Consider the following 11796-nt stretch of genomic DNA (forward strand, 5'->3'; position numbering starts at 1 on the left):
TGATGTGAGACTAAATACTATTTTAGTATTTAAATTATAGAAGAAATATTTCGGGCTCATTCTAAAGAAATTTTAAACTCGTTTTCCGCTGTAATTAGTTAACCCTAATCAAAGTGCATTGTAATAATGATTAGGAGCTAAGGGCCCCACACAGAGTGGTATCAGAGCATAGCTGGGAATGCTTGATTGAGTTTTGTGTACACTTGAGTAGGCACAAATGAATTGTGCGCTTGTGTTTGAATTATTTGTATTACTTGCTCCTATTTGATTTGATTCGAGTAAGTATCTGATGAGATTGATGATATGAGATGATGATGTTATGAAATTGATATTGAATTGTGATATTCATTATTTGATTTGTAGATGGATCCCACAAATGAAACTGCGAGTAGCAGTACTGAGAGAATAGTTGGGCAATTTGAAGGATTGTCCATGGATGTAGTGATGGCTCGATTCCAGGATCTGAAACCACCGAGGTTCTTTGGCACTGAGAGTGCTGAAAGAGCAGAGGCCTAGTTGAAGGATATCGAGCATTTGTTTAATATTGTTGAATATTCCAAGGCTCGGAGACTGAAACTTGCTTTGTATCAGTTGAAAAACCGAGCAAAATCTTGGTGGGAAGCCGCTGAGATTGGATTGAAAGAGGCCGGGATTTAAGTCACATGGGATGTCTTCAAGGCCCAGTTTTTGGAACAGTATTCCCCTCCATCCTATTATACTGCTCAGGAGAATGAATTTAATAATCTGCAGCAGGGAACGATGACTGTTGCAGAGTATGCTTCGAAGTTTTCTACTCTGTTGAAGTATGCACCTCACGTAGCTGGGAATGCGAAGGCAAAATATAACAGGTTTGTGAATGGATTACATCCTGCTATATATACTTATGTTGTTTCTGGATTTCCTACCAGCTACACAGAGGCAGTTGAACGAGCTAAGGCAGCCGAGGACTGGACTTAGGCGGGGAGGTCCACAGTATAACTCCTTCCACCTCCAGTGTCAGCTCAGCTGCCTACTTTGCGGCCGAGAGGTAAGAAGTTCAAGAAGACTGGTTCTGTTTCTTCATCTTCTTCGAGTTCGAGTGGATCACAGCGAGGGAGTCCTGTGATTGCTCCCTACTGTAGCCATTGTGGGGGTAAACATACTATCGAGCAGTGTCGAGGTATGTTTGGTACTTGTTATCAGTGTGGGCAGGAAGGCCATTTCTCTCGAGTATGTCCGAACAGGGGTACGACTTCTTCCCAACCCCAGCCAGGATTTAGAAGTGGCCCTAGCATGATGAGACCTACTGTTCCTGCTCCATCCTTTCAGCAGTCGAGTGTCCCACGATACCGAGGACCGAGTGGTCAGAGTGCCCAAGTTCCTCCTCAAGTGAGAGTGTACGCCATGACCGAGGATCAGGCGAGAGAAGCTCCTGGTGGCGTGATTGCAGGTATTTGCACGCTTTGCGATTATCCTGCACATGTTTTATTTGATACAGGAGCATCTCATTCATTCATATCTCATGCATTTGTTGCATCTCACGATATTGAGTGTACCCCGTTGTATGATACTTTGTCGATAGCCACGCCAGCAGGGAAGATTATTTTGTCTGAGAACGTTGTGCATAATTGTGTATTGATATATGAGGATAATGTGATATTTCTGAATTTGATTGTCCTCCGAATGCACGACTTTGATTGTATTGTTGGCATGGATATCTTGATGGCAAATCGAGCTACTGTTGATTGTTGTCATGGAGTGGTTCAATTTCGACCGATTGATGGACCCAAGTGGAATTTTTATGGCAAGGGTTTTCAAGCCAAAATTCCATTGGTATCTTCCTTGGAAATGTCTTGACTTTTGACTAGCGGAGATGAGGGTTATCTTATCTACGCTATTGATGTCTCTAAGAAGGAGCCTTCTTTATCTGAGATTTCTGTTGCGAAAGAATTCCCGGATGTATTTCCCGATGAGATTCCTGATTTTCCTCCTCATCGAGAAGTTGAGTTTAGTATTGATCTTGTGCCGGGGACTGCGCCTATTTCTAAAGCTCCTTATCGCATGGCACCTCTGGAATTGAAAGAATTGAAAGAAGAATTACAGGATCTTCTCGATAAGGGATATATTCGACCGAGTGTATCACCTTGGGGAGCTCCGGTCTTATTTGTTCGGAAGAAAGATGGTACTATGCGAATGTGTATCGATTATAGGCAATTGAATCGGGCTACTGTGAAAAATAAGTACCCACTTCCTCATATTGATGACTTATTTGATCAGCTTCAGGGTACTTCTGTTTACTCTAAGATTGATCTTCGATCTGGTTATCATCAAGTACGAGTTCGAGACGAAGATGTACCTAAAACTGCTTTTCGTACGAGATATGGCCACTATGAATTCTTGGTTATGTCTTTCGGTCTCACGAATGCTCCTGCTGTTTTTATGGATTTAATGAATCGTGTCTTCTGAGATTATCTTGACCGATTCGTTATTGTATTTATTGATGACATTCTTGTGTATTCGAAATCAAAAAAGAAGCATGCTGAACATTGAGACTGGTACTTTCAAACTTTTCGTACTAGTCATTTGTATGCTTAATTGTCCAAATGCGAATTTTGGATGGACAAGGTGGTATTTTTGGGTCACGTCATTTCGAGACATGGCATATCTGTTGATCCTGCGAAGGTCGAAGCTGTATTGAATTGGCCGAGACCTACGAATGTTCCTGAGATCCGTAGCTTCATGGGTTTGGCTGGATATTATCGTCGTTTTATCGAAGGATTTTCGAAAATAGCTAAACCTATTACTCAACTGACACAGAAGAATCAGCGATTCATTTGGTCAGATGAATGTGAAGCTAGTTTTCTTGAATTGAAGACGAGATTGACCACAGCACCTGTGCTTACTATTCCCTCAGGTGCCGGAGGATTTGTTGTGTGCACAGATGCATCTGGTAAAGGTCTAGGGCTGTGTTCTGATGCAACATGGCAAAGTGGTTGCTTATGCGTCTCGTCAATTGAAATCTCATGAAACACGTTATCCTGTTCATGATCTTGAATTGACCGCCATTGTGTTTGCATTGAAGATTTGGCGCCATTACTTGTATGGAGAAAAGTTTGTTATCTATTCGGACCATAAAAGTCTGAAATATCTCTTTTCTCAATCTGATTTGAATATGAGGCAATGCAGGTGGATGGATCTCCTGAAGGATTTTGATTGTGAGATTCAATATCACCCTGGATCGGTGAATGTTACTACGGATGCCCTTAGTACGTAAAGTTCATGATTCTGTTCTAGCTTCTGTTTGTGTCGCCAAAGTACACGAGGATATATGTACTTCTGGCTGGACTTTTCACTCGAATTGGAATTCTGTCACTGTCTCAGCATTGCAAATTGAGCCGAACTTGATATCGAAAATACGAAAGGCCCAACGAAGCGATGCTCAGATCCAAAAGTCGAAAGAACTTGTATCTGCATGACATCAGTCTGGATTTCAGATTTCTTCTGATGGTTCTTTACGACTTAATGGTCGGCTGGTAGTTCCTGATGATTCTGATTTGAAATCTGCCCTTCTTCGAGAAGCACATTGTAGCAAATACAGTATTCACCATGGAGGTCGAAAAATGTATTTGATATTGAGACCTCAATTCTGGTGGAAACGTATGAAGAAGGAAATTGCTGAGTTTATTTCGAAATGCTTGGTCTGTCAGCAAGTGAAAGCCGAGAGAATGAAACCGGGAGGATTACTCCATAGTCTTGAAATCCCGAAATGGAATTGGGAACATATTGCTATGGATTTTGTGACTCATTTACCTCGTTCGCCCAAGGGCTGTGATGCTATTTGGGTCATTATTGATCGGCTTTCGAAATCTGTGCATTTTATTCAATATGAACGGACTTATCCTTATAAGAGAATGGCCCGTTTATACATCGAGAATGTCGTGAGTCTGCATGGTGTGCCAATCTCAATTGTATCTGATCGTGATCCCAGGTTTGTTTCTAAATTCTGGGGTAGTTTCCAAGAAGCGATGGGTACGCGTTTGGCTATGAGTACTGCTTATCATCCTCAAACCGATGGCCAAATCGAGCGTACGATTCAAACGTTAGAGGATACGTTGCGTGCTGTTGTGATGGATTTCAGAATGGGATGGCAAGATGCCTTACCATTGGTTGAATTTTCTTATAATAATAGCTTTCAAACGAGTATTGGTATGACACCTTTTGAAGCTCTATTTGGGAGACGATGTAGATAACCGTTATTCTGGGATGAAATTGGTGAGAGACAATTGACTGGACCTGAAATGATACAAGAAATGAATGATAAGGTTCAGTTAATTCGGCAGCGAATGAAAGCTGCTCAGGATCGTCAAACGAGTTATGCGAACAAACGAAGACGACCCTTGGAATTTCAGAAATGTGACAGAGTGTTTTTGAAAATATCTCCCTTTAGAGGCACTGTTCGATTTGGCATGCGAGGTAAGTTATCGCCTCGTTATGTTGGTCCATACGAGATTCTGGATCGAGTTGGTGATCTTGCGTATCGATTGGCATTGCCACAACCTCTATCTGCTATTCACGATGTGTTTCATGTTTCTATGCTGAGGAAATATGAACCGGATCCATCACATGTACTTGCACCTGATGAGGTTGAACTTGATCCTTCTCTTTCCTATGTTGAACAACATGTTCGCATTATGGATCGAAAGAAAAAGATATTGCGAAATAAATCGATCCCTTTGGTTCGAGTACAATGGACACGACATGGTATTGAAGAGTCGACGTGGGAATTGGAAAGCGAAATGCGAGATTCATATCCGCATTTATTTGATGCTAGTCCATCTGTTCCATTGCATTCGATATATTCTGATCTGTTTACTGATTTTAGTTTTGATATGTACTATAACTGGTAACATATATATGTTTGCCAATGTTATGTATATAGAGATGTTTGAGATTTCGAGGACGAAATCTTTTAAGTGGGGGAGAAATGTAAGGACCGTGTATCGTATTATCGTAAATCCTATGTGATTATCGATAATTCATGAATTTGATATGTGATTATGCATTTGATGTATATTATGACAATGAAATTGAGAAAATGAATATTGAATATGAGTTGACGTTGTAAGAGCTCGAGTGCAGAAGCCGGACGCCAATATAGTACAAAAAATTAATATTTGTACAGAACATGTGGCGCCCGGGCGGTAGAAGGTGACCGCCCGAGCGCCAGGGTATATGACAATTGTGTTTGGGCAGAACACTTCGCGCCCTGAGCGGTAGTTTGCGACCGCCCGAGCGCGATGCAAGTGGGTTTGGGCAGAACATGCCGCGCCCGAGCGGTAATTTGTGACCGCCCGAGCGCGATACAAGAAAAATTCGGGGGCAGAGTCTCTCGCGCTCGGGCGCGAGAATTCTACCGCCCGAGCGCGTAGGCGGTGGAAAGATAAGAATGATTTCTGCTGTTTGAATTCTTCATTTCATTTACGTAGCTTCGAGAGAATACGAGAGAAATCAAATTTCTTCCATCCAAATCGACTTCGAAACGCTGTCTAAACGCGAAACAAATTATATATTTGTGATCTTCGCGTCGAGGGCTTCTGACTGGGGTAATTTTCTTCTGGTTCCAGCAGCTTGAAATATCAAAGTGCTGGAATAGCATGTATTTGAAGTTGAATTTCCTATATGTGGTAGAATAACCGACAATAAACTCATATTCGAAGTCGGAATTGAATTATAATATGATTTTGATTTGATATGAATTTTTGAAGTTTCAAAAGATATTTGAAACTCATATTAATGATTTGGAGTATGTTATTGATTGGAATGAGTATGTTATTGATGTAGATAAAGTGTAATATCAATATCTTCAGGCTACATCAACTAGAAACGAATAATTGAGGTATGTTGCGACCGGGTAACATACGACATATATCTGTATTATATGATATATGTTGGATTGGTTTGATTGATTGGAAGTGAGAATACATGTCTATATGCCTTATTTGTTGAGTTTATGTGGCATACATGACATTGTGATTGGAACATCGATGTATAAAATAAATGTTTTGTTAACACACATCGTTTGATGCATACATCGATACATGACATGCACGTTGAGCTATGATCCTTGGATACCCTGATATGATTTGATTGGATTCTGGGGTTTGTGAACACAATGATATGTTTGGTATTACATGACCCTTAAAACATAGACATTTGTGGCCCCGACGATTGATATGAGATTTGGGATTTGATGGCGCTTCGTCGACGCTATCATACGAGTATCCCTTATTGAGGCCGGTGTGCCAGCTCGAGCATTGATTTGATAGCGATTCGTTTGATTCTGACATGTGCTCAGTGGATGGGCATTTGACCTGATACCTCCACGACATACATGCATTGCATACCATATATCATTGTTTAGATACTTGTGGTATATATGATGGTTGTTCCATACGGAGCTTTGCTCACCCCCAAGGAGGGCTGTTGTTGTCTTTGTGTGTGGACAATGGCAGGTACTCCAGGATATCAGGAGACCGGAGAGGGTACTTCTGGAGGGAGTCACAGTTTGAGTTGAGGTTTATATTTTGTTCCCAGTATATATGTATATGTATCTATATACCGGGGCATGTCCCGAGGATATGAGTTGTTTGTATATGATTGGTTTTGAGTTCGTGTGGGCATGTTTATGATGTGAGACTAAATACTATTTTTAGTATTTAAATTATAGAAGAAATATTTCGGGCTCATTGTATAGAAATTTTAAACTCGTTTTCCACTGTAATTAGTTAACCATAATCAAAATGCATTGTTATAATGATTAGGAGCTAAGGGCCCCACATCTAGCTTCCTCGATCTCCTCCTACCCCGAGACCAGCCATGCACAAGCTGCTCTAGGCCATGTATCAGGCCACCAGGGTCTACTCCACAGTCCATGGAACGACCCTTGCACTGCTGCCCTCCCCGTACACTCGATCGAGCCACACCTGTCCTGCATGCAAGGCCCAATCGATCATCTACAAGAGCATGATCCAACCTCAACCTCAGCACCTAAAACACCCTAAAATCTGTTGTAGAACCTCTTTCGAACCACATATCTGGCAGAAACCCATCAGCTGAGCCGGAACGTGATGTACATGAAGGCAAGAAAATCATATTCATGAAGAAACATGTGTAAACTGACATATCATGCATAATAAATCCAAAACACGTATTATGGTGTGAAAGACGAGAAAGTGAATGTAACGGGCGTGCTTTTGTGTATTTATGCTCGAAAATCTTGACAACAATCGCATAGAACGGATACCGGGGGGATGAGAAAGAGCTACTATGAATTTTTTTTGAGAACAGCCGAGCAAAGTAGCTGTTGAAGGTCACGAGAAGCTGCTAGAATTTTTTGAGGGGGCGACCGAGTGTGAGAGTGTAGGATATTAGGGTTTTGGGTTAGGTTTTGATATAAAGTTTAGTGTATATTGGGCCCTTAATTAAAAATAATGAGAATGTGAAGGAGTTTAGGCACAATATACATTAAAGTATGCCCATTGTAAAATATTTCATTTAGGTACGTTTTTGAAAATATTATCCTCAAAAAGTCCTCCGTTTCGCCAAAAATTGCATAGTTTAAAATATAACTCGATGCTTAAAAATATCTTAAAAGCCCATTTTTCAAAAATCCTCACATATTAAATAATTAAAAATAATTATTTAATAAAAATATTTTTCCTTAACTATCCTCGGTCGAGCGTGAAATACTGTTAAAAGCCCTACATCATGCAATTTTAATGAACCAAGAATTAAAAACACATATTCATGTCACATTCATGCATTTAATGCATTAAAAATAATTAAACACACATTTTAACAAAACCTTAGATTTGCATGTAGTCAGGTCACATCGTTCGAATTTCTAGACCTTACAATTTCTGTTACCCTTATTTGCCTCATTCTATGTACCAATATTTGATCATGAGAATGTCATAATAATTTTCTGATTAAACCAATCAAATCATGGTAAGAGCGTCAAGTAGCATTCGTCCCGTGATTTCCTATGTGTCATTGATAGTGCCTTCAAGAACCAATATGTTATGATTAACGTACAATAGGTCCTTTCATCTCATATATCACGATCGAATATGCAGCCATTGGTTCATCGAAGTTTGCATGTTAGATTAGATAGCTATGTGATACATTAAAAAAATATTCATAATGGCATCGCATAAACAACTAGAGACACTTGTCTCTAATATACATCTTACACTCTGACCAGAGATTTCATGCACTATTATTTCGTTAGATCACATAGAATATTCACGCCCATAGATGAGCAGTGAATTCCTGACTACAATGTACTATCTCCTACACATGTCGCAATTGCACACAACCTCACCACCTCGTGACCCTCACGGAGTCGGTAAACGAGTCAAAGCACAATCCTAGTATATAGAGCCTCAATGTTGTCTTAGGTCGTAAGGGCTAATGATGTCAATTCTAACCACAGAATTTTTCTCTCAATGAATGATAATCACTTGGAAAATCAGAGGGAATTTTGTTCGATACAATCATCATATTATTTATATCATCATATGATTATCCATCTGCATGATTGGACGTCTCTATGCCCTTACCATAAAACATGATACACAACATCACAGATGCTAGTCTCAAGCTCAAGCGACATTTATCCTTGTTTTTAGGCGGCTGAATAAACTATGAACGAATTTAAAAGATACAGTGTTTACAAATGAGTTTCAAGATCGAATTACGATTCATTTGTATTAAAGTATAATCAATGTCTTTATCTATGTCGATTACATAGATATACAGATAAAGCAAAACGAAAAACATGAAATGTAAATTATATTAAAATAAAGACTATTAATTACAACTAAGTCAATAAATTTCTTAGCCAAGCGTTGGCTTACGTGGCATATACTCTAACAGGGTAGTGTAGTATAAACTTAGGCAGGAACCCCAAATTCATATCATATTGTTGGTATCTATTCTTGTTTTCAATTTCTGTCAGTTCTTTTGATATACCTTAAATGAAGAAACTCTAAGTTTGTTGGTGTCGACCTTAGATTTTCCCTTGTCAGATTATGGTCTAAGGTTGATATCTCCCTCTTCAATCCCAAAGATGAATGGTTGACTTGAAGGCTCGAGATAAGAATCCGAAGTTTCAATTTTTTTGCTTTGGCCGACTTATCTAAAGATGATCTCATGTTAGCACTTGTGCTAGGGGAACTTGAATCCCCTGCTCTATGTATAGAGCATTGTAATCGAAAACTCTCTATTTGGGAAATAAATGGTTTCTCAATAGTCTGGAGGATCAGTTTTTGTAATACAGACCATAGCATAATATAAGCATGTAAACAACATGTTATTTGATTAGAGACGATGCTCTTATCAACTTGTTGTAGCTTACTCGCAACTTCTACATTTCGAGCAGCTTATTTAACTCGGTTTGAAGCACTTTAAGGTGTTCACTCAAATGCATGTACGATAAAAAAGTACAGTCAACACACTATTTACAGCACTGTATTAGAGATAGTGTAATAATTACACAACTCAAATACAATAATAAGTTATATTGTTTCTATCCATCATCAACTACATGGCTTCTTTGACTAGACACATATAGTTATTCACCTCTATCATGTCTCAACACTAGTCATATAACATGTCCAACAAAAACAACCCCCAAAGGGTGAATATACATAGCAAACATCATAGTGATACATAACAGTTATGTTAAAAGCACCATAAGATATAACTGAAATTATAACAAGAATAACCTCTTCGTTGTTTTTGGACTATGATTGATATCACAACCAACAACATCCACAAACGTTGTTTCCCTACTAGTGCGACATGTCGCTCCCCTACTACTGCAACAAACAACAATATGTCGCTAACCTACTATTGCAACAGGTCCTTCCCGTACTATTGAGACAAACAACAACACGTTGTTCCCCTATTACCATGACAAACAACGATATCATTGCCCAATAATCGAAAGCCAACAACATCAATAATAATAAACATCACATATAATATCAAATCACTCATTCCATATGATTTAACATCACTCAATACAATAATATTCATCAGTACTAAATAATAACAACATATGCTTGTACGTCGACACGTATCTGATAATCAAGTATATATAAAATCTAGTTATTTATTTTATCTTGAGATTTGTGATATATCTAAATAATTCAACAACAATTAATGATCATTGTCATCGTATAACATAATCATAACAGCCTCAATATACAATATCAAATAGCCAAAAAATAATTAATTCAAAAAATATAAAAATCATTTATAAATCTTCATCGTTCAACGATTAATATTATGTTGTATTAAGTTACCAATAATATCAAATACACCCTAATAAATTAACTTCAGCTAATAGACTATATAAAAATACCTCATAAACTGCAAAACTTCATATCAATAGATAACATATACTTCGTAGACTTAGACTATGTAATCATATTTAATAATAATTGATGAACAACGCCACATTTTCAATTCAACGATTAAAATTCATCTTCATAATAAACTAGAAATAATTTTAAATGACTCAACTATAATTATCTATTATTCGTTAAAATCACACATTACTAAAAAATTTCAATTTCAGTATGATTTAACAATTTATCGGATTTATTACAAAAAATGACTATTTCCAAACATATCCAGAAAATGAAATTTATACCTCCAATCGAAGACTTTGTATAAACAATGTCAGAATTGAAGTTGGTTCGTCAATTGGATAAACCGATAAATCTCAAGATCGAAAAGAAAAAATCGAAAAACCAATTTATCTCTATTTCGCTCGTCTGATGTAACTTTCCGTTGTTGAATTTATAAAATTCATTCGCCAACTTAATTTTTCAATTTTTTTTAATATTATATTATATTAATAATATAATATAATAATTAACATTTTCAATACTGATATATTCATTTGGACTAGTCAAACGATCAAATATATCAAAATACAAAATTTCTATATCTTTGAGTTTTGTTTGTCATCTACAAATTTCAAATCATTTGAACTTTATATGACCAAGATATGACATATTTCCTTATTTTAACATCGTTAATTATTTAGTAAACTCACAATACTAAAACAAAAAATTGTGAAATTTACTTCAGGAATTACAATGACCATTTTTCAAAAGTCATTTCTACTACATAAAACTTTCGTTGATATGCTATCTCATGGCTTCTGCATCTGAGAATAGTCCACTGCAATGCCAGCATCGTTGTTCTCCTTCTGGTGTGTGCTTTGTAAGAACCAATGTCCACCAATGATCAATGACATCCGTAGATAATACCAGATCATCTTTATCATGAGGAATAGCCATTTTCGGGAGATTTTGTCAAATATCTTTTATTGACTTAATTCTTTCGTGTGTTATTCTGCTTATTGGAATCTTGTATCATTCTTTAGTAATGACTAAACACTTTTTTGTTTTGCTAGATTTTTTATGAACATTCTAGCAAAGTTAAAAACTCCTAAAAAACTTCGAAGTTTTTTCTTGTCTTCAAGTTTTTTTTTTTTTGAAAATTATGCACCTTTTACACAATATGTTCTTACAGAATCATTCCCGACTCATCGATTTCTATTCCAATGAAATTCAATTTTCTTTGTTGCGATAACTACCTTATTTTCCGATAAGACTATTCCTTCTTACACAACTTAAAGAAAATATCTAAATGTTTAATGTGTTCATCTATATTTTTATATGTTATAAAACATCATCAGTATCTAGAGTGAATTAGTTAATATCATTGGTAATACTTCCC

This window comes from Primulina tabacum, chromosome 1 (genome assembly GCF_025594145.1).
Source record: "Primulina tabacum isolate GXHZ01 chromosome 1, ASM2559414v2, whole genome shotgun sequence".
Classification (NCBI taxonomy): domain Eukaryota; kingdom Viridiplantae; phylum Streptophyta; class Magnoliopsida; order Lamiales; family Gesneriaceae; genus Primulina; species Primulina tabacum.